Source organism: Leguminivora glycinivorella, chromosome 2, assembly GCF_023078275.1.
Source record: "Leguminivora glycinivorella isolate SPB_JAAS2020 chromosome 2, LegGlyc_1.1, whole genome shotgun sequence".
Taxonomy (NCBI): Eukaryota; Metazoa; Arthropoda; class Insecta; order Lepidoptera; family Tortricidae; genus Leguminivora; species Leguminivora glycinivorella.
In genome coordinates, this window is record NC_062972.1 from 7,946,518 (window position 1) to 7,971,480 (window position 24,963).

Here is a 24,963-nt window from a genome sequence, read left to right on the forward strand (position 1 = left end):
CGGAATCTGCCAGATATTTTTAGATAAATGCCTGTACAGTTAGGTCAGTATTGTCTCCTGTTTTAGGCACCAAAAATGTCCAGCTTTTAAACGGAATGCATTTGGTTTTTTTTAGGGTTCCGTAGTCAACTAGGAACCCTTATAGTTTCGCCATGTCTGTCTGTCCGTCCGTCCGTCCGTCCGTCCGTCCGTCCGTCCGTCCGTCCGTCCGTCCGTCCGTCCGTCCGTCCGTCCGTCCGCGGATAATCTCAGTAACCGTTAGCACTAGAAAGCTGAAATTTGGTACCAAGATGTATATCAATCACGCCAACAAAGTGCAAAACTAAAAAATGGAAAAAAAATGTTTTATTAGGGTACCCCCCCTACATGTAAAGTGGGGGCTGATATTTTTTTTCATTCCAACCCCAACGTGTGATATATTGTTGGATAGGTATTTAAAAATGAATAAAGGTTTACTAAGATTGTTTTTTGATAATATTAATATTTTCGGAAATAATCGCTCCTAAAGGAAAAAAAAGTGCGTCCCCCCCCTCTAACTTTTGAACCATATGTTTAAAAAATATGAAAAAAATCACAAAAGTAGAACTTTATAAGGACTTTCTAGGAAAATTATTTTGAACTTGATAGGTTCAGTAGTTTTTGAGAAAAATACGGAAAACTACGGAACCCTACACTGAGCGTGGCCCGACACGCTCTTGGCCGGTTTTTTTTCTATGTGTTCGCAGAAGTCGTTAATAGTTCGTCGACAGCGGAAGACATTTCTTCTGTTATAGGTACGGAATTTCTGCATTCGGAGACTTCAAAACTGGTTTTTTGTTGCGGATTCGTAGATCTCTTGTTTCAAAGATATTATTCTATTTTTAACCGCCTTCCAAATCTCAAAGGAAGGGGTTATCAAGTCGTCTGTATGTTTTTTTTTTTATTTTTATTTTTTTTAATGTTTGTTCCTCGATACCTCCGTCGTTACTGGACCGATTTTGAAATTTTTTTTTTGATTGAATGTATATGCATACAGATTGGTCCCCTTTTTCTCAGAACCCAGTTCTGATGATGGGATCCTGGAGAAATCGAGGAAACTCCTCAAATCTGAAAGGCATACATATAGTGATTTTTGTGTTTTTAAAGGAACAGCATGCATTTAGGTACGGAACAGTAACATTTGGTGCAGTGGAACTGCTGATGATGGCCAGAACGGAACTCTTCAAATCTGAACGGCACGCTTATAATGACTTTGGTATTTTTATAAGAACAGCATGCACTTTCGTCCAGAACAGTGACATTTGGTGCAGTGGAATTGCTGATGATGGTCAGAACCGAACTCCTCAAATCTGAACGGCACGCTTATAGTGACTTAGGTATTTTTATAAGAACAGCATGCACTTACGTCCAGAACAGTGACATTTGGTGCAGTGGAACTGCTGATGATAGTCAGAACCGACCTCCTCAAATCTGAACGGCACACTCATAGTGACTTCGGTATTTTTGTAAGAAAAGCATTTATTTAGTTATGTTTGTTAAGCATATTGAGTTTTCAAGTCAAAGTTTGTCAAGCTTCGATTTCTTATAATATAATCGGATTCATGAGGAATTGAGGAAACTCCTCAAACCTTAACGTTATACGTATATTCATTTGTGTTGCCATCTAATAATTAAAGCATTAAAAGCAGTTTTAAAAAATACTTACACATTTCTACATAATCCAACATTCGCAAGTAGCTTTCACCAGAACCCGAAAGGAAGACGGTTTTTTTTTTCTTAAAAATTATGTTATAACTATTGACTACATAGTTTTGTGAAATTTTTATTCAGGAATAATAAGAGTTACCAAATTTTTAATGCATCTATGAAATAATATCAACATAATTATGCGACTTAAATAATATGAGTTTAGTGTAGATTATTACCGCACATTTTAAATTTCATAATAATTATTGTTCGGTACAAAGATTAGGTACAAAAATTCGATGGAAATCAGATTGGGTGTCCCACGTCTATGCCACATGGAGGGAAAGAACCTAAAATATCATAGATCTTTGAATGATATTTAAGGTACTTTCCCTCCATGTTGCATAGCCGTGGGACACCCTGTCATCATCATTACCTTGCCCTTTTCCCATTATTTGGGATCGGCGCAGATATCTTCCTCCATTCCTCATATCATTGTTCATTCCATCCATCCTGTCTTAGGCCTTCCACAACCATTGCATCCACCCTGTATAGCCATTAATGATGCTCAGAAATATTATAAAAGGGCAAAAACTTTAAAACGTCAAATATAACACGGGCATCCATTCGATAAAGTCCGCAGCCGTCACCGGTCATGCGAATGCGAAACGCGAGCATGCGAAAATGCCCGCATCGGGTATGCCGCGCGTCCGACCGATGCGCGAATGTGAATAACAATCGATGGTAGTTGACAGGCGCATTTACCCTTACCATGAGCGCTGGACTGGACAGAAGCTGAACTTGGAAAAGACGAATTTGCTTAGGACCCAGAGCTTAGTAATTTATGATTCGGTAGGAGTAAATACTAAATGACGGAAATTTTCATTAAAATCATGAATACTAGTAGTGAGTGAATAGAATGCTAGTAGGAGTAGTGACTCATGCACTGTATATTTTTAATAACCTAACCTGGTCTTGGAAAGGAGAATGAGGAGATTGAGGAAGTACATGAAAGAGTTTAAGAGAAAAGGGCTAACAACACATAATAAAATGAAATTATGAAGTAAATGTACCAACAGGATAAAGGATATAATGGAGAAGGCCAAAACCCAAAAAGGGTTATAGCGCTATCAAAAGTAATTAGTAAATAATTATCAAATGCCTTTTCACAAGTGGTACAGGTATAGTGCGAAAAGATTTGCCTTCGTATTGTTACGGAAACGTACGAACGTGTCATGACACGTTCGTACGTTTCCGTAACCGTACATCTTGTACTGATACTGACAATAGCATGCTATTTCAGTCAGTATCAGTACAAGATGTACTGACATTGACTGAACTAGCATGACAAATACGAACGTTTCCGAAGGAAACCCTTTTCGCACTACATCTGTACCTACCTAATCTAGAATAAGTTTTAATTTCTCTAGAGAACCACTAGTAATCTAAGAAACGTCGTAACCATGGCAACGGGAGCAGGAGACAGTGACAGCGTGACGGACGGAGTGTCCGGTCGAGGGGAAACGGGAAATTACATATATTCAATTATTTATTGGTAGTTTTAGTGTAAATAATAAACTGAAATAGATATCATACACGAAAGAAAAAACGACAAGGCCCGCTGGTGGCCGGGCGGGCGGGTGGTCTAGTAGTAAGGACGTTAGTCGCGTAAGCTGAAGACCCGGGTTCGATGCCCGGCTCGGCCACCAGTGGGCCTTGTCGTTTTTTCTTTCGTGTATAATATCTATTTTAATTTATAATTTATATATAGTAGTGTGACTACTTGAAAAACAACAAATCAAAAATATTTAATAAAATTAATTTGATTTGTTCCCTACTTGTTTAGTGTAAATAGTTAAACTTAGCAACATACCTTGGTTGTCTGAAAGAGATTGCTCTTTAGCGATAAGACCGCCTCTTGTTTTAACTCTTAAGTTGTTGTGTATACTTACTACATTGTTTCCTGTATTGAGGTGTGCAATAAAGAGTATTTGTATTGCATACAAGCAGTATCATTTACATCTGCATTAGAGTTCTTTCGAGTACCACTAGTAGTCGGAGAAACGTCGTAACCATGGCAACGGGAGCAGGAGACAGTGACAGCGTGATCGACGGAGAGTGTCCGGTCCGGGCACACGGGAAATTATATTCAATTATTTATTGGTACTTGGTACAATGTCTAATACACTGATAGAGATATTTTTGAGGTGAATATAAAGTCGTTTATAGACCAAGAATATCATCAACCGGGCCATGCATAAGATTATGGGTTTACTGACGATTCGCCAAAAAACGTTTCCCAAAGTTTCACATCCCAAAGTATTATTCCCAAATTATCATTTCCCAAATAAACGTTTGGCAAAACAACTTATCGCAAATTGACATTTAGCAAAACTTTTTTTGGCAAGTATTTGTTTCCCAAAACATTTACTTGGTCAAATTTCATTTTACCAAATATTATTTAGTCAAAGGTATTGTTAGGCAAAATTTCCATTTCCCAATATATTGTAATTAAATGGCGCACTAGAAATTTGTTTGTTGATTTTATACTTTGTATCCAAGATTTGTGTGAAATAATGTGTATGTCGTACTTTTTTTCCTCCTGCTGCAAATGTCAAGGATGACATTTTCACTTACATGTCCGGATACATTTTATTAAAAAGAAACCTTATGTTTTCAAGACCATTATGTTCTATTAATTTTTAATTACTTTAAAAAGCCATTTTCGGTTTGCTCACTGTCAACCTAACACGCTCCTCCTCGCTTCGCTCGTCGTCGCACCTAAACTGACCCTATTTATTTATTTATTTATTTAATCTTTATTGTACACAAAGAAAGAAAAACTTATAGTACAAAAGGCGGACTTAATGCCAGACAGCATTCTCTACCAGTCAACCTTTAGGCAAAGCAGACGACGCCCTATCACACACGAGTTTTCTGTTACAATACTAATACAATTATTACATTGCGTGCACATGCCTTGTAATATTTATTGACAAACGTGGTTTTGCATGGTGTAATTTGTAGAAACATTTTTTGACAAAAAAAAGTAGTTGACAAAATAGTTTTGTCCAGTGATTAATTTGACAAAAATAAAGCTGAGCAAACTTTTCTTGTCCAACTGAAGCCTTGGGAATAAAACTGAAATTATCATTTGAGAATTTTAAGTTAAATTTGGCAAAAAAATCTTCGGTAAATTAAATTAATCCCGTAGAAATGAAAATGCAAATGCCTAAATATTTTCGAAATTTGCGATGTGAAATTTTGACCAAACATGTTTTTGGGATAGTTTTGCCATTAAAAACGTTTGCGAAATAAAGTTTTGTCTAAATAAAATTTGACTAAGTAAAATTGTGCCAAATGATAATTTGACCAAACAAATTCATTGCGAAACATACCTTTGCCAAACAATACTTTGGGAAATGAAACTATTGCGATATGATTATTGGGAAATGAAATTTGACGAAACGTTTTTTGGCGAAACGGCAGGACACCAATAGTAACACGATTCTAACTAGTAATCATAAATTCGTATCTGTCGGTGAAAGAGACACGTTGCTACGTTACCAAACATTTATTCTTAATATGACAGTTTCTTATATATATTCTATAAAACCTATTGTTACCTAGTTTCCGTCTGTAACAGCGACATCTATTGGGAAATTGAGTAAATAACTAAACAATACTACATATCGGCTCGAACAGTCGGTAATGTTTCAGGAATCGTAAATAAATTGTCTATAGAAAAATCCAAGGTTTGGATTCAATGCTTCTCAATGTATGTAGTTCAAGTTTGATAAAACACTAAATACATCAAAAGTGTCTATACATGTAAACTGGCTAGGTATACAAAGCAACTGTTATGATTTCTTCATTTATGGTCCGATTAAGTCACATGGAATTCCATTCCTGCAAATGAACGAGTTTCGCTCCGAGATCGCGAAAACTTTAATCTCGTTTGGATCGGCGTTTAATTTAATTATTGCCTCGGAATAAGCGAAACGATTTGAACCGCAATTCAAAAATACTGTTCCAATAATTATAGCCAATCTTATACCGCTACCGCGAATCGGCAACAAAGTCAAACTCGACATTGCACGTACACAATAATTACTTAATTCAGAAAACTTATGCTTTGAGAGCACACAGATCCGCTTATTTTTCATACACGGTGAAAAAAAATAAAGGACTGTCAAACTTTGCATAGTGACTTTTGAGGTCATAATGAATAAAATTTTAAAGCTGAAATCGCAAAAAAAATTGGCTATTCCATACATTCCGACTGTCATGTGCTCATTTCTATGGAACTGCAAAAATTTTTTTCGCGATTTCAGGATTGGACTCATAATAAAAGTTGTTCATTATAACCTCAAAAGTCACTATTAAAAGGTTGAACGGTTCTTTTTAGTTCCTTTTACAGTCTGTATAAGACAGGTAATTTTAATGCATATTTAATGGGCAATTCTTGGCTTCAAATTCGCTAAGATAAGGTACGGCTATAATGCATGCAGTTGCGCGAGTATTATTTATTGTGTGATTTTTGGCAACAGCGGGTTAGGCTTACTTGGCTTGGCTAGATGTGCAATCTTCATAATGCATGCACTTTTGCGGACGTTAGCGGTTTTTTGGACGGTGTCACGTAAGTTTTTAGTTTGCCGCTGTTATTTGGAACGCGTTTATATAATCAGAGGTAGCTATGAGTTTTATTGAGGGTTTGAAAAACTATATGTATCGCGAACGATTGCCTCAAAATATGCGTAAACATTCGAAATTAACCTTTAGATTTTAGTGCAAATTGGGGCTGATAAATAAGTTTAAAACTGTTTAAAATCTTCTTGTTGCATTGATCCAGCGTATAGAGATATAATCTTACTTACTTACTTGGCTGGCGCGATAAACCAAAATGAGTTTTGACCTCCAACACAAGAGCACGCCACTTTGCTTGGTCTTGAGCGGTATCGCGCCAGCTTTCGCCGACGCCGAGATCACGGAGGTCAACCTCCACTCTATCCGCCCAACGATATTTTGGGTGACCAGCAGGACGACGTCCATTCGGTCTTCCCAAGTAGGCTCTTTTGACTGTCTGATCTTCACTCATTCTATCAAGGTGACCTAACCAACGGAGACGATGCGCTTTGGTTTCACCTATTATATTTGGCTCGGCTAGAGAGATGTAATCTACTGTAGTGAATTGATAATGCCATATAATATGACTCATATTAGTCTTAGTACATTATATTTAGGCTAATAAAGAAGAAAACAAACGTAAAGTATAGGAAAGCTGCTTGGAAAACCATTTACTAGATTTAAAATAGAAGGTAACGTTTTCTCGCATTTGCATTGTTTTAGGATTCAGTTTATAAATGGCGACTTATTTTAAAATATATTGATATAATTAAGTAAATTTTTTGACAGATATGAACTTTGAACAAACTTACATTTAGGATACTACTCCACAATCCAGTAACTAGATTTTATTCGTACCTGTGAACAATAAAGCTATATTAATTTAGTATAATATTCTCATGTACCTAAAGCCTGACCAGAAATACCTCTACAGCGTGTGTATTCCATACGGGCGAATATTCGAATAACGATTAGTATTGGACCTAAGGAGCCTAACTACATGGTTTTTTTATTGAATAGATGAGATATTTTTTTTCATACATAATAATTCAGCACGCAATGTATTACATGTCATTACGACATGACGTTTATGTCATGTCAAGTTAATATGGACGGCGTACATTGCTGCTTGGTCAGATTAAAAAAAATAATTACTCTTAATTAATAACACTTTTTAATAAAATGATTATATTATATGATTTGTATGGTTAGATACTATAACTGGATACATTATTCGCCCGTATGGAATCCACACGCTGTATATGACTATGCGCCATGTTGCGGAATTTTATTAGAACTATTTTCTTCATACTATTTTCTTCATACTGAACTGTCACCGCATACATCAGAGTAACAGCGCCCTCTTGACAATAGTCCTATATTTCTGGTCAGAATTTAGCTCTTTAGACGCACCAAATTTTTTTAATTTGGCCTCGTGTGTTAAGACCGTATAAATCATCGGCCGAATGATATGTTGCTTGGGCACATGAATAATTCCGTCCCGCTCATGTCGGCTCGCTTAATTGAGAGAACAAGACGTGTTCGTCGATGTCGAATCTTAATACACCCGGTTTTTTACAATGCGACACATATTGACCGTATTACATAAGTATATGTACAGAGATAAGATATTCAGGGTCCTGTGACATGAGAAAAATATTCAACTGTAAAGTTGTTCTCAAACATTAGCATTTGTCTATCAAATAAAATGCTTTTGATTTTTTTACCTTAAATTTTATTCTACGACATTTTTCAAAATTTTGTTATGCTAAAAGTTGGGTAAGTAAATAAATGTTATATCCTTTAAGGAGTATACAAAGTACCTACCTAGGTAGGTACATATTATTTGCTCGTATGTCAGTAAATACTCTGTTTTATGTACGGTAATTAATAAATGACAAGAATATTGAAAACCTTATGTAGCTGCAACAATAGCTATATTTTAATAAGCGATCCTGTAATTTCTTCAATGTGCAAAATACCTACACAAAAGGCAGCACAAAAATCAAGATCAAAATGACAATTAATAACATGTATTTATTCACTGCCTGAGAAACCACATTCGGATAGGAACCTGAAATATTTCGCGTAACTTCATAAATCAATAACATTAAAAGGAGACACTTAATTCAAGATTTATAAATATTGTATGATTTATTCGTATAAGTCCGAAATACCGATCGGACTAAGCACCGCCTACATGCTGGGTCAATGATAAATCATATTGCGACATCTCAAAAACGCTTACTTCAAAAACATGTTTGCCCAGTACAGCACGCACGGAAAGACACGGAAAACAAACCAAAAAAATAAATTACTTTTGTCTACCTCATTTCTTTTCCGTTGTTGGACGTCGAACAAGACATAAATCACCGAAAGATAAGCATAAAAAGATTGTATGAGGTACACGGTAGAACTAAACTTTTCGTATTTCGTTATCTCGCGTCAAGCGGGGCCTTAAAAAATCCCGCCTACGCGTTTCTACGAAGGTGAAGATAGCGTCCAGTCCCTACTATCTGCTGACGGAGCAGAGACTAATTAGATTTTGTTTTCATAATTAAATATACATTCGAAAGATATACCAACATAGTCCGGGTTATTGACCACTAAATTAAGTAATATTTATTTAGAATTTATATTAAAAAACTAGGTACCAAACACGCTTAGAGCCCATTTAGACGGTACGAGAACCCGCATACGAGTTTTATTACATTGCAGTATTTGATGGCTGAGTAAAATTGTATGTAACCTCAGCAGCCCGCAATGTAACTAGAGGTAAAATCGCATGCGAGTTCACACGCGGTCTAAATCAGGCCCAAGAATTATAGGACGTATATTTGGCGACGTGTTAGATTGGTTTGGAAAATGATTATGATAATAATAGCACTGAGTTATGTCAATAGAACAGCTAGTTATTCTTGCAACAAGTAAGCAGTGACTGGTACCAAACAAAGCCGGAAAAAATGTCAAAATTCCAGGTCACCGCTCAAAAAACTAGTCACCTGCGCCCGAACAAATTGCCGCGCGTTACCGCAGCCCATTTATCAGCCCTACATGGCGCCTACTGAGCAATTAGATTTGTTAGCTTGTACCAGAGGAGTTTCATCACGCCCCCGCTCAACAACAGATGCTTGGACTAATAACCTCTCGAAGTTTCCCCTCCACCCGAACCACCCCAGCCTCCCCAAGCAACCCAACTAAGATAGATTGCGCCACCATTCTTGCAATTTTCCTGTCGTATCTTGCCTCGTAAATTCCTGGTGATATATTGGTTCGGATCTCTCGCGATGCGCCCAGGAGCATACTCGAAATATGATAAGAGTTATTTATTATTGTTCTTATTGATTTTTTTTTCGGGGGCGCTGTTTGCTTCCTTGTAGGGTGGGATGTGGGATATATAAACACCTATTTACTTGGGGCGATTCCGTATCAATTCCTCCATCTCTTTATGTTTTATTGTATAAATAGAAGGTTATTTAGATTTGTGTTAACAAACGGCTAAAAATACCTAAATTACCTATCCCTAAACGAAGTCCCTGCCAAGATCATTTTTCATTACCAGATCTGCCAAGATCATTATCATTTTTCTTAACCCCGACGCAAAAACAACGAGGTATCTGTCTGTCTGTCTGTTTGTGTGTGTGTGTCTGTCTATGGTATCGTAGCTCCCGAACGGATGAACCGATTTAGATTTGTTTTTTTTTTTGTTTGAAAGTAGGGAGTGTCCTTTATCACGTTTCATGAAAACCGGTACAGTATGTCGGGGTTTTTTTCAAATTTTTAATTTTGTGGTTAGGTTATTACAGGAAGGATCACTTACCTAATTTTTCAGTTTTCTGTTTATACTACAAAAATATTTTACATCCCGCCATTTAAAAACCCAGCAAACAACAGAGAGGGTGTAATTAATAAAATAAGTAATTAATCTCGAGAGCGACTGCGGGAACAGCGAAACCAAATTACTTGGAAAACGCGCTGATGAAAAAGCCAAATTAAAAACACCCGAGGCTCTTCTACGGCAGCTTGTACCGCTATTTCCATATCCTAATGACAATAAATCGTCAAATCATTATGAGAACATCAGGAATTCATCTTACATCATATTAAATCTAATAAATGATGTCAATTCATGGCTGACGTTAAAAGGGTAATTATAGTTAGATACTTAATGTAAATAGGTTATTTTATGAAACTGGCATCACACCAATAACAATTATACAGTACCTATGTATTTGGACCTTAGATTTGTTTGTAAGATAGCCCTGCATGCAAACCCCGATTATGGATCATATTTATTTTAATATTATAAGATATTGGCGCCTAAGTCAAGGATTTTATTTATTTATCGTTAATATGTATAACGTAAAGTGAGACCGAATCCCTCTTACGCGTATTTTAAGTAGGTTCAATGTGTCTGGCCTTCTCTATTGTAAAACTTGCAAAAGTCTTTAAGACCAAGTTCGGCCTTGTCAGCCACATAACATGCAAAAAATATTATCCATAATTCTCAGGTCGCCGTCATCGAAATCGTCTTTGTCGAAGTACTTATTTACGTAGGTATAACACAATCTTATTGATCTTACATTGAAGACTGTGTAACAATGGCCGATATCGATCCGTTTACTTGCAAGATTAGATTGTTTACTCATAACACGCTTGCAAAAACTGAAGAGCCACTGAGTATTTGTCAAACCATAAACAATCCAGAGGAAGCCGTTCGCTCTAGACGCCGGAAGAAGCCGAGTGTCGCTGCCGGAACTGTTATTGCCGGAACGACTACTACTTCCGGTGTAGACTTCTAGTCTACGGGTGTGTCGATGGAGGCATCAAAAGGTACCGTGCTCCAAATATGATAAAATCCAAAAAACAAGACGTGTCAGGGGTGTGGAAGGGACAAAATGAATGAATAGTACAATCTTTATATAAAACAACCAAGTCTTATAGAAAGCTAAATTAACAATATGTATTTAAATTCTACTTCTCATATTTCTTAGAACCACCTTCTGATTATAAGTATTAACTACAGTACCCAAAGGTTGTCTGGAAGATATCGGTCTTAAGCGATAAGACCGCCTGTTGTTACCTCTGTTTAATGTTTGTTTGTTTCTTGTGCATTACTTGTAAACTATGTGAGGTGTGCAATAAAGAGTATTGTATTGTATTGTACTGTGTATATAATGTTAGGTACCTAATTGCCAAATTACTGTCACTACTGATGATTGCATTTTATGGAATTATCTGAAGTTGTAAGAAGTTAAACTATGTATTAGAAGCTCTCGGCATACAAGCCTTGCCATTGACTAAAAATTAAAAATAAAAATCACTCAAAACAAAAGCAAAATGATCGTAAACTAGAACTTTCCTTTGCTAATCCGCGAATAGATAACGTGCAAGTCAATCAGTGCTAACCTGTTATAATTACTTGCGTATTTTTTACATGCAATTAATTTCCCCACCCTCCCACCGCAAAAATAAAAATAAATACGCAAATAAATATAACAACCCACCACCAAAAATACAAAACTCGACACGTGTTTCGCCTCTCTACGAGGCATCCTCAGGAGCTGATGTTGACGGTCCGAAGTCCCGCAACTGACTGATCGTCCCCAGAATGGTCGGCCATATTTATACTTTGTCCACCCCCCCTACCAAGCAAGTTAGATGGAAAAATTCGTAATAACGGCGATGACGCAACATTCAACTGCTCATTAAGGATTAACCCTCTATTGTTGTACCTAATTATCTCCAACTGTTCTAGAACCCCAAACGCAGCCCTTTCTCACATACATGTAAAACATCAAAAGAATGATTCTCTGATACAGTATGGTCACTCTCTATCAAATGCTTTGCAAAATTGGATCTCTCTGGATGGTTGTGCCTGTATGATGCCATATGCTCCTTATACCTAGTAGTGAAATTGCGGCCCGTTTGGCCCACGTACACTTTGTTACAAACATCACAGCTCAACTTATAAACCCCAGATTTTTCCCTTTCTCGATCCTATCTTTGCCGTTACAAAGCTTGGAGTGCAAAGTGTTATTTGTCCTAAAGGCCACAGGAATGCCGTTTGACTTCAAAATCTTATAAATGTCCTCTGACACTTTGCCAACATAAGTAATGCTCGCTTGACACCTCTTAACCGGTTCAGAAGGACGTGCCGCATACAACATATTGTTAACCATAACCATTCGCTTCTTTCTGATGATGCCATCAACGATTGATTTATCATAACCGTTCGAAACTGCCAAGTGGTAAATATTGTCCAATTCGGCTCGATAGTGTTCTTCAGAAAGAGGCACAGACAACATCCTATGCACATAACAGTGAAAAGCGGCCAACCTATGCTGCCAAGGGTGTGTAGAAGAAGCTGGTATAACTGTATCAGTATGTGTAGGCTTGCGGTAAATTTGAAATTGATGGCCATTATTAACTCTAGTAATGGTCAAATCTAGAAAATTCAATGACTTGTCTTGCTCTAGTTCCTTCTTAAACTTGATCTTTGGATGTTTACTATTAAGCCCAGTAACAAATTCATCCAGCAGGTCCATACTCCCCGTCCAACAAATAATCAAATCATCTACGTATCTGAAGTAATACAATATATTATCATTCCCTGCAATATGCTGGTTCTCAAAGTGGTCCATAAAGATATCCGCCATTAAAGGACTCAGTGGAGAACCCATGGCTAAACCATCACTTTGCAAATAATACTGTCCCCCGAATCTAAAATAATTATGTTTCATACATATGGCAGTTAGATCTATCAACTCATCTACCTCCCCTGGATGTAAACGTTGCTTTTCAAAAAGGTCCCTTAGAATATCTAAAGTCTCCCCATACGGCACATTCGTAAACAAACTATCTACATCCAACGAAAGCAAGACAGCATTATCTGGAATAATAATATCTTTGATCTTTTCTATTAACTGCAAACTATTCCTCAAACAAAACTTCGGCCGGAACTGAGACTTTTCTCTAATAATGTGATTCAACCTCTTAGCTAGATTATAAGTTGGTGCACCCAAATATGAGACCACTGGACGAACTGGAATGTTATCCTTATGAATCTTAGGTAGCCCATAAAGAATAGGAGCTCGTGGATTCATTGGCACAACCATGCTCTTCTGATGTTCAGTTTCAAAAACAAACATAGAGTTCTTAATTGCCTGTCTCAGATCTTTCTGGAATCCTGGAGTTGGGTCTCTCCGCAAACTCGAAAAGCCATCACCTTGAATCAGATCAAGAACTTTCTGATTATAACTTCCTTTCTCCATAATAACAATGCAATTTCCTTTGTCTGCTTTCGAAACTACCAAATCATTTTCTCGCACTTTCTGTTGAATAGTTCTCAGTGCCAAACCATCAGAACTAAATCCACCACCCTGTGCCGGAACAGTACTCTTAATAACATTGGCCACCATGGTCTTGGTATCTAAATCACCACGGCCCCGCACTATCGCAACCTCTGAATCCACAGCCAAATTCTCTAACGTCCCCTGAGTTATTTTTGGCTGGAAATTATATTTCAACCCTTTTCCTAAAAGCTCTACTTCATTCTCCGAAAATTCCACATCAGTTAAATTTTTCACACGAGGATGGAAGTCATGGTGAGGTGTTGGTTCCGTTTCCCTCCCCTCAAAAACGAACTCGAACTCGACTCCGTTAACCTACGCAATTTGTTTAGCTGAGTAGTATACATCTCATGTGCAAGTTCAGAAGCAAAGTATCTCGCCTTTTGGTCTAGGATATCAAACTCGAGATTATGCAACTTAAATGAGAGTTCAGAATACAACACTTTAAGATGCAGTTTCAAATTATCTCTAACCGAAAACCAATGGCGAGATTCTTCGTTCAACCAAATTCTCTGAGCCCTACTAACAGCCAACTTAGCAGCCCTCGAATTGCTACTACAACGCAACTGGATGTAATTAGGCACAACGTTCAAACGCTTGCACTGTTGATTAAACCACACATTCTGGACAGCTGCACGATGTTGTTTGGTTAGTTTGACATAAAGTCGTGCCTGTTCGGCCGCGCTAGCCGTTTTCAAATAATCGATGGAATCAGGCGTTACTTTGCGGAAATCCATGTTAATCGTAAACTAGAACTTTCCTTTGCTAATCCGCGAATAGATAACGTGCAAGTCAATCAGTGCTAACCTGTTATAATTACTTGCGTATTTTTTACATGCAATTAATTTCCCCACCCTCCCACCGCAAAAATAAAAATAAATACGCAAATAAATATAACAACCCACCACCAAAAATACAAAACTCGACACGTGTCAGCTCCTGAGGATGCCTCGTAGAGAGGCGAAACACGTGTCGAGTTTTGTATTTTTGGTGGTGGGTTGTTATATTTATTTGCGTATTTATTTTTATTTTTGCGGTGGGAGGGTGGGGAAATTAATTGCATGTAAAAAATACGCAAGTAATTATAACAGGTTAGCACTGATTGACTTGCACGTTATCTATTCGCGGATTAGCAAAGGAAAGTTCTAGTTTACGATTAACATGGATTTCCGCAAAGTAACGCCTGATTCCATCGATTATTTGAAAACGGCTAGCGCGGCCGAACAGGCACGACTTTATGTCAAACTAACCAAACAACATCGTGCAGCTGTCCAGAATGTGTGGTTTAATCAACAGTGCAAGCGTTTGAATGTTGTGCCTAATTACATCCAGTTGCGTTGTAGTAGCAATTCGAGGGCTGCTAAGTTGGCTGTTAGTAGGGCTCAGAGAATTTGGTTGAACGAAGAATCTCGCCATTGGTTTTCGGTTAGAGATAATTTGAAACTGCATCTTAAAGTGTTGTATTCTGAACTCTCATTTAAGTTGCATAATCTCGAGTTTGATATCCTAGACCAAAAGGCGAGATACTTTGCTTCTGAACTTGCACATGAGATGTATACTACTCAGCTAAACAAATTGCGTAGGTTAACGGAGTCGAGTTCGAGTTCGTTTTTGAGGGGGAGGGAAACGGAACCAACACCTCACCATGACTTCCATCCTCGTGTGAAAAATTTAACTGATGTGGAATTTTCGGAGAATGAAGTAGAGCTTTTAGGAAAAGGGTTGAAATATAATTTCCAGCCAAAAATAACTCAGGGGACGTTAGAGAATTTGGCTGTGGATTCAGAGGTTGCGATAGTGCGGGGCCGTGGTGATTTAGATACCAAGACCATGGTGGCCAATGTTATTAAGAGTACTGTTCCGGCACAGGGTGGTGGATTTAGTTCTGATGGTTTGGCACTGAGAACTATTCAACAGAAAGTGCGAGAAAATGATTTGGTAGTTTCGAAAGCAGACAAAGGAAATTGCATTGTTATTATGGAGAAAGGAAGTTATAATCAGAAAGTTCTTGATCTGATTCAAGGTGATGGCTTTTCGAGTTTGCGGAGAGACCCAACTCCAGGATTCCAGAAAGATCTGAGACAGGCAATTAAGAACTCTATGTTTGTTTTTGAAACTGAACATCAGAAGAGCATGGTTGTGCCAATGAATCCACGAGCTCCTATTCTTTATGGGCTACCTAAGATTCATAAGGATAACATTCCAGTTCGTCCAGTGGTCTCATATTTGGGTGCACCAACTTATAATCTAGCTAAGAGGTTGAATCACATTATTAGAGAAAGTCTCAGTTCCGGCCGAAGTTTTGTTTGAGGAATAGTTTGCAGTTAATAGAAAAGATCAAAGATATTATTATTCCAGATAATGCTGTCTTGCTTTCGTTGGATGTAGATAGTTTGTTTACGAATGTGCCGTATGGGGAGACTTTAGATATTCTAAGGGACCTTTTGAAAAGCAACGTTTACATCCAGGGGAGGTAGATGAGTTGATAGATCTAACTGCCATATGTATGAAACATAATTATTTTAGATTCGGGGGACAGTATTATTTGCAAAGTGATGGTTTAGCCATGGGTTCTCCACTGAGTCCTTTAATGGCGGATATCTTTATGGACCACTTTGAGAACCAGCATATTGCAGGGAATGATAATATATTGTATTACTTCAGATACGTAGATGATTTGATTATTTGTTGGACGGGGAGTATGGACCTGCTGGATGAATTTGTTACTGGGCTTAATAGTAAACATCCAAAGATCAAGTTTAAGAAGGAACTAGAGCAAGACAAGTCATTGAATTTTCTAGATTTGACCATTACTAGAGTTAATAATGGCCATCAATTTCAAATTTACCGCAAGCCTACACATACTGATACAGTTATACCAGCTTCTTCTACACACCCTTGGCAGCATAGGTTGGCCGCTTTTCACTGTTATGTGCATAGGATGTTGTCTGTGCCTCTTTCTGAAGAACACTATCGAGCCGAATTGGACAATATTTACCACTTGGCAGTTTCGAACGGTTATGATAAATCAATCGTTGATGGCATCATCAGAAAGAAGCGAATGGTTATGGTTAACAATATGTTGTATGCGGCACGTCCTTCTGAACCGGTTAAGAGGTGTCAAGCGAGCATTACTTATGTTGGCAAAGTGTCAGAGGACATTTATAAGATTTTGAAGTCAAACGGCATTCCTGTGGCCTTTAGGACAAATAACACTTTGCACTCCAAGCTTTGTAACGGCAAAGATAGGATCGAGAAAGGGAAAAAATCTGGGGTTTATAAGTTGAGCTGTGATGTTTGTAACAAAGTGTACGTGGGCCAAACGGGCCGCAATTTCACTACTAGGTATAAGGAGCATATGGCATCATACAGGCACAACCATCCAGAGAGATCCAATTTTGCAAAGCATTTGATAGAGAGTGACCATACTGTATCAGAGAATCATTCTTTTGATGTTTTACATGTATGTGAGAAAGGGCTGCGTTTGGGGGTTCTAGAACAGTTGGAGATAATTAGGTACAACAATAGAGGGTTAATCCTTAATGAGCAGTTGAATGTTGCGTCATCGCCGTTATTACGAATTTTTCCATCTAACTTGCTTGGTAGGGGGGGTGGACAAAGTATAAATATGGCCGACCATTCTGGGGACGATCAGTCAGTTGCGGGACTTCGGACCGTCAACATCAGCTCCTGAGGATGCCTCGTAGAGAGGCGAAACACGTGTCGAGTTTTGTATTTTTGGTGGTGGGTTGTTATATTTATTTGCGTATTTATTTTTATTTTTGCGGTGGGAGGGTGGGGAAATTAATTGCATGTAAAAAATACGCAAGTAATTATAACAGGTTAGCACTGATTGACTTGCACGTTATCTATTCGCGGATTAGCAAAGGAAAGTTCTAGTTTACGATTAACATGGATTTCCGCAAAGTAACGCCTGATTCCATCGATTAAAAGCAAAATGAGCTATCCTCCAAGCAATATATAAAAAAGAATCGTGGATTGAAAACTTTCATTACTTAGGGGACCTTTCATAATACAGTCAAACAATTGGAACCCTCAAACAATTGGAGGCCACTGATTAGTGACGTTATAAATCAGATTGTAAGAAATCTCTTACTTGCTTATCATTTTGACATGGTTGTAGAGTGGCCTAGGGTTCCAATTGGGTAACTGTACATGTATAGTGCCTATCTCTGAACCTTATATAAGTGTTTTCTTTTTATTTTTGCTTGTCGACCTCCAATTAGACGTCAACCTTAGAGACGTACGGCCCAAGCCCAACTGACATACACAAAATATTTCTTCCCATGAACAAACAGACACCGATATTTCCAATCCAATAATAAACCTAACAAAGCAACACCGAATAGCATGTTAAAATTATCTAAACTTGTTAGACTTCGCCGCTAAGAGAACCTTGCCGTATACTGACATCGCTAGAGACGCTAGATCCCGCCGCCGATTGGGATTCCCTTTCTATTGAGGAGCTAACACACGCAAGCCTTGAAATACGCCGCATTCTTGGATAAAGGACACAATTGTCTGAAAAGCATTTTATTTAATAATAATATGGTAGATAGAACACGTGGACCTGTCGAACATTTGGATTCCCCTTCCATTGAGGAGCTCACTCACCAACCTTGAAATACGCCACATTCTTGATAATGCCGCTTGACTTAGTAGTTAGTGCACAAGTATATGAAAATCATTATTTAATAACAGCTTATTTCTGATAAAAGCTGTTTTCTTTTTATCCTCATCAACACTTACATAATCTTTTAATTATAATACGGAGAGAACTTACCGATGATTTGGCTTCCTTTTCTATTGCTAGCTCCTAAAGCAAGCCACGCGAGCCTTGAAATACGCCGCATTCTTGAGTTAAGGACACAATTGTGTGGAAATCATTATTTTATAATAAAATTCTGGACAGATTAGCTCCAAAGAAAACTGTTTCTTTTTGTCCTTGTTATCACTTCAGCGTTTAATTATAATATGTATAACACGTTCCAGAGAACTTGTCGAATATTTGGATTCCCCTTCTATTGAGGAGCTAAGACACGCCAGCCTTGAAATACGCCACATTCAAAATCAAAATAATTGATTCAGCAAATAGGCCACAGGGGCACTTATACACGTCATATAGGTACATATTATTGATAATGCCGTTTGACTTCGTGTCATGAAACGCATTATTTAGTAATAACTTATCTCTGATAAAAACTGTTTTCTCTTTATCCTCATCAACACTTATACTCGTATCATCTTTTGATTATAAGACGTAGAGATCTTACCGAAGGAAGCCCAATCCTTTTCTATTGAAATATGCCGCATTCGTGTGGATAATACGGTGGTATCCACTCACCAGTCTTAGGGTATAAATGTACGAGAAGCATTATTTTGTAATAAAATGCCGAATGGCTTAGCTGGTGGCTGGCCTAGTTGGTAGTGACCCTGCCTGCTTACCGCGGTCCTGGGTTCGAATCCCGGTAAGGACATTTATTTGTGTGATGAGCACAAATATTTGTTGAAGAAGTCATGGATGTTTTCCATGTATAAGTAAGTAAGTATTTATCTATATATCGTCGCCTAGCACCCATAGTACAAGCTTTTCTTAGTTTAGGGTTAGGTTGATCTGTGTAAGGTGTCCCCAATATTTTTTATTTTATTGTCGTCGTCAGTCGTCAGTAATGTATTTAACTAGGTATATGCCCTCTATTGACATTATTAATAGAGTATGTACTATTGTAAACAGATTTATTTACTATTCTTATTAAATATCGTAAATTTCATACAATCACATAACGCAGGCTGTGCCCAGTTAATTTTAATTAAGCGCTTCCACTACAAAAAGCCACAAATCAAAAGAATAAATTAAACTCCAGCCCCGCGCTAATTAATTCTGATAGACAAATTTACTATTATTTATAACCTGCCAGGGGCTGAAACTACAATAGATACAATTTGGTATCAAAAAGTTATCCGCGAATTGTCTTAACCCTCAACCCTTTCGGCTCATAAAGTTCACAAAACGTACAAAAATACGAACATAATGCCATTTGCATAATATTCTGAGCTTTGTTTTTTCATAGAGCGGTGGGTTTCAAATGTCACCACAGACGGGGGGTGTGAAAACAGCCATTATGGGGCGCGAAGTGTATTAAAAATCGTTTCGCGTCCTTTAGATTCTTAAGGTTATGGAGCGTTAGTGCGTTCAACCCTAATATGCGAAGTCGGGCAGTCAGAAATAAAAGACATAGATCACTTCTGTTTTCGGAGGGAGTTTCAGAGCTTTTAAGTATAAGAGTGGAATAAAATGTATTGTTTTTAAAGTTATACCTACTTCTTACATTTGTTAGTAAATTAAAAATATTTACTCTGGTATTCAGAGATGCCTTTGAGTGTTTGGGCCATAACGTACCTAAATTTGTAGTCAATAGTTGTTTTTTTTTAAAGTTTTAATTAAAAATATCGTCACTTATTTGAAAAAATCTCGTATCTCACGCTGCTCCTCCAATTTAAAACGCAGTAAATCTATATGCGTTCCATACATATTTACTACAATTTTCTTTTCATTGACAGACGAAGATACAAGTTTTTTTTAAAGTAGTGACGATATATTTATAGGATGCACGTATTTCTCTATGAATGAACATTTGTTTTTATTCTATGTACTAAATATGTAGTTATGGTGGTTGATCAGACTTGCTAACAATGTAGGTTATTTTAATTTTAATGAAAATCAATCAGCAATAAGACCACAAGACGCAAAAGAACCAAATTTTATACAATCCGACGCAGAAGATTGTGGAGACCTGACTGCGAGCGTGCGGTTCAGGGGTCAAAAATTTGAAGATATTCAATTATACAGTAGAGCTGCCTTAATTATATAGCCACTTATCGGGTTGCAAAATAAAGGTAAGTACAACTTAGCGTTACAGATTAGGACAATGCCAATTGAACTACGGTACCAATGAAACCATCAGATAATGCAATAAACAATCCAAATAATGCGGTCATCAATCATACCATTTCAGCACGTTATGCAACTTTTGATGATCTACCACGAAATCAGAGATCTGTCAACGAGCTACGTGGGTTCCTCAATTTGCTTCGACACGAGATGACGGCATGATCTATTTACCCAGATGCAGGGCGTCGGCCTGCCGATTGATATCTTAATCGACTTAGATCTGCGAAAGTGTGAATTTAATGGACTGGGTCTGTGATAAACATAGACTTCACATCACAGCTACTAGATGATTAGGAACACCACTTATAAGCATTAACGAATAACTTTAATATAGTCGAACAAATACTTAACCTGTAACTCGTTAGTGGGTTTTTTCAAAACTCAGGCCATTCTTCAAAACGTGGCCAATGTTACCACACTGTAGCTACCATGAGTTTGAAATACATTTCTCGATAGCGAGAACGTCACAGAGTACAGTCATTGTATGGAGAAAGTAAACAGCAGGGCGCCAAACTGTTACGTAGTAGAACCAAAAACATCATTCATGTTTCGTGACGTCACCGCTATAATATTGAGCCTATTAAAAACGAACAGTAGCCAAAGCCAAAGTGGCCAGTGTTAAGTGGTTCTGTTTTCGAAACGGTTGGCTGTTCGTAAAGTATAGACCATTGACAAGTAGCCAGTTGTATGTGACTGTCAAAAAATAGGAATTTAATTTTAGAAAACGACTGCAGCTATGAAAATGGATAGTTTATGTGCACCATTATAATTTGATCTGTTTTCGCGGTGCATTCCGATGATAAATCCTACTGCAGCGCTCGTACTGCAATATTTTTGCATCTGTCAACGCGGTTGGGGTGGATTCTAAAATCAAAATTATCATGCAATTTTAGTTAAACCAAAACGCATTTAGTTGACAGAATGAGTTATTTGTTCTGCACAAACACGATTTGCGCGTTTTGCTAAATGACTAATGTGTGATGCTGAGTAATGCAGGAATTTGATCGCTTGCTTGTTAAATTCAGTTTACCAGCCATTTAACCCTTCAGGTGGCGAAATCCGGGAGCCGACCGCACGTAAAGTGGCAGGTAACCGGGAGCCGGACTTGAAATAAAAAGCTGTTGAGTGGCAAGGATACCGATAAAATGACAGAAAAAGTTTACCCTTGAGTGGCGGGGCCCTCACGGGTGGTCATCGCGAGTGTTACTTATGTTACAAAAATTATAATTACTCAAAAAATGTACGGATGTTGTGCATAAACCATATATCACTGGATTCATTATGAAACGGCGAAAATTATTCCATAGCAATAAAATACATTCTATTTATGTGAATTGTGGCAGGCTCGATCAAATATCAGATGGCAACATTTTCCACTTCCATGTATTAAAGTAACTTTATTTAGGAAAAAAACAGTAGATTGTGGAAAAAAGTAATTCAGGGACTTAAATATACATTTATTTACACTTATATCCCTTTTTTAACATATTACAGTACAATTTTTGCGAAAAAGACGGTTTTTAAACACGTGTCTCAAACATGGCAGGCGGATGGTCCAATCAAATTGGGTCATATTTCAAGTTGTTTTAAAGTTGAAGGTGTTGAACCTTTACTGAATGCCGTCCTTGTTTAGTGACGAAGAGTTCGTGCAAGTATGAGGGAGCTGGATATAGTTTTAGACGGTTTTATTTATATATTTAGGTATATCGTCGCACGGGGTTGCCGGTCCCTGCCACTTATCATCTTGTTTTTCCCAGAGTCCGGCTCCCGGCGCCTGCCACTTAACGGAAAGTTTTATAAAATGACCGCGCCACTTCTCCCCTATGCAACTTGTAGCTCTGCCACCTGAGGGGTTATATGCTTTTTATTTTTATTTCTACAAGCTTTTAACTTGCTTAAATGCTAAATAAGTCTACCATTGCATTATTTGATTAAACTAAAACTTCATACATAATAGGTACATATGTGTAAGTAAATTGTTTGAGAAAGCAAGTAACGCATCTATGCAATCTTCATTATCATCGAGATATACTACCAGTGAGGAGACCATAGGAACTCTCTCTATCATAAAACAATAACACCTCACGTGGAATAGTATGCGTTGCTTGTTAATATATAAGTAGACATGGATAAATGTCTTTGTATCAGAATCCAAAATTGACACATGTACCTTTTTTCATTAAAGTTCTATTTTTGTACGCTGCACGATTAAGTCTTACAAAATCACAATGCGCATCATTGATTGAAATATTTATCTCAAAAACATACGCATTGTTGTATTATTTATAAGTCAGACGCCTGTTTCCTGTTTGGTCTACTACAATTACTACAAATTATAGACATAATGATCACTCACAAAAAAAGAATATGTGTTTGTTTCCACTACTATCAAATTATATTGTCATATAACTGTGGAATGTTAAGTGGAAAAGACACGCCGTAAATTTATTTATTACTCTAAACATTGGAAATGCGGTTTTAAAACATTCTGTTAGGAGGTTATTCATTGCAGCCTTTTTCAGCCACTTCCAATAATGTATTTTTTTTATTTAATAATCAGGCAGGCAGTTAAGAAACTGATTATAACCTGTATCCAGTGATCATTATGACAGTAATCATAGCCGAGTTGTAGATGTGATGTGCTTGTCTAGTCTATTTTTAAAATGATTCACATTTTGTGCTGAGACTACGTAATTACTAAACATTGTGTGTAATTTACTAAACATTTGGTATATTTTGTAATTAGGTATTATTTAATTTTAACAACAACTAACCACATAACATAATGTCATATTATTTAACACCACTGAAAAAAAAAGAAAATACATTTATTGCAACCAAAAAAATATAAAACTACAATAACCAAAAAAAAATCCAAACTTTAAAACGGGAACGATTAAAAAACGATAACTACACACAACAGACTGTAACAACACAGCAAAGAAATTACAGACCACATAACAAATACATAGACCAAACCTAATCATGTATTGTATCCCCGATACATCATTTGCATATCCCAGCCACATGTGGCCATACGGGGTCACATGGACCCCGTATTTAATTTTCATAAAACGACTCCTTTTAATCCGTCTGAACACCTAACCCTTTATTTCGGAATTGGTGCCGGGTGTGTGAGAATTTAATAATTTATTATTTGGGACGATTTATGGCTTTTGTCTGCGTAAAGTAAATGAATTTCAATGCGGACTGTTGGGAGTAATGTAAGTTTTCGTACTAGCTTCATTTAAAATTTTAGGTCGGACGTAATAAACTATTGGGCTGCTTTTGCTTCTAAAATTGTAAATGCGAAAATAACTCGGTCTGTGTTACCTCTTCACGCTTGAACCGCTAAATGTATGATGAAACTCAAGTATTGAGGTATAGGTTAAAGCCTGAGAATTTGGGTGTATTTATCTCTAATCTTTGTCGCCTATGTCCAGAAAAAAAGCTTTTCTTATTCCAAAGTTTTTAGAGTTCTGATTTTATTGCCAGAAGTGCCAATTGCATTATTTGCCTCTGACGTTGGATACAAAGAGCCGTGATCACTTATAGGATCAAATGCACATATTCGTTAAAAAAAGTAAACATATTATGTATTGATTTATATCTATAAGTAGGTATTATGTTGATTGTGTGACACAAATCAAGGATGATAAAAAAATGCAACATAGGGTTCCACAGCTGTAGGTAGTCAACAATACAACAGGCAAACCTAAGACAGAGAATGAGAAAGATCTAAAGATCTTGACCTTATTCAAAAAAGAAAAGAAGATCAAGTTCATTACAACATTACTCTCGGTCGATTGTTTGCCAACTATTCAGCTAGCATTTGGCAGTAGGTACTTTGCTAGCAACGATCTTAAAGTGCTACGGGCAGTACGGGCACCTAACAGATGTAATAAAATAACTTTTGCATTTTACTTTTATTAAGTTCATTTGTATCCTTTTAAATGTCGATTATGATCTCAAAAAATCAAGAAAATTTCAGATTATGGATTTACGTTTAGATGATGAAGTAGCATTGAAAGGAGGATGGTTACATTGGTTACCTTATTCAAAGAGGTTCATTTTAAGGCGATCTAAGACAAATGGCGTATAATTAACTGGGGCAGTATTTTTTTACCAAACCGTATACAAACTTGCATTCATATTGCATATTTTACATATATTTCTCAACTTTTGATGACTATCCCAGTGCTTTAAATTAAAAAAAGAAAACTGATTCTGCACTTCAGGAGAGTCTTGTTTCTCTTTCTTACTTTCATTATTCATCGTAATATTCATAACTTCATAGGATTGCCTGTTAAACCGTTAATACAAGTAAAGTTTTGTCATATAGTCTAT

The 24,963-nt window shown here is 37.2% G+C and overlaps 1 protein-coding gene across 3 annotated transcripts in view; it reads right to left on the reverse strand.

Annotated features, from left to right (window-relative positions):
* The window catches only part of LOC125236104 (homeotic protein antennapedia), a 253,715-nt gene that overhangs the window by 190,954 nt on the left and 37,798 nt on the right, over window positions 1–24,963 (reverse strand). The window contains exon 1 of one of the 3 annotated variants that reach the window (XM_048142817.1): window positions 7,104–7,149. The exons of the other annotated variants lie outside the window; for them this stretch is intronic. The gene's annotated coding sequence lies outside the window, so the exon portion shown is untranslated. Of the gene's footprint in view, window positions 1–7,103; window positions 7,150–24,963 lie in introns of those variants that run through there. 3 annotated transcript variants of the gene reach the window in all.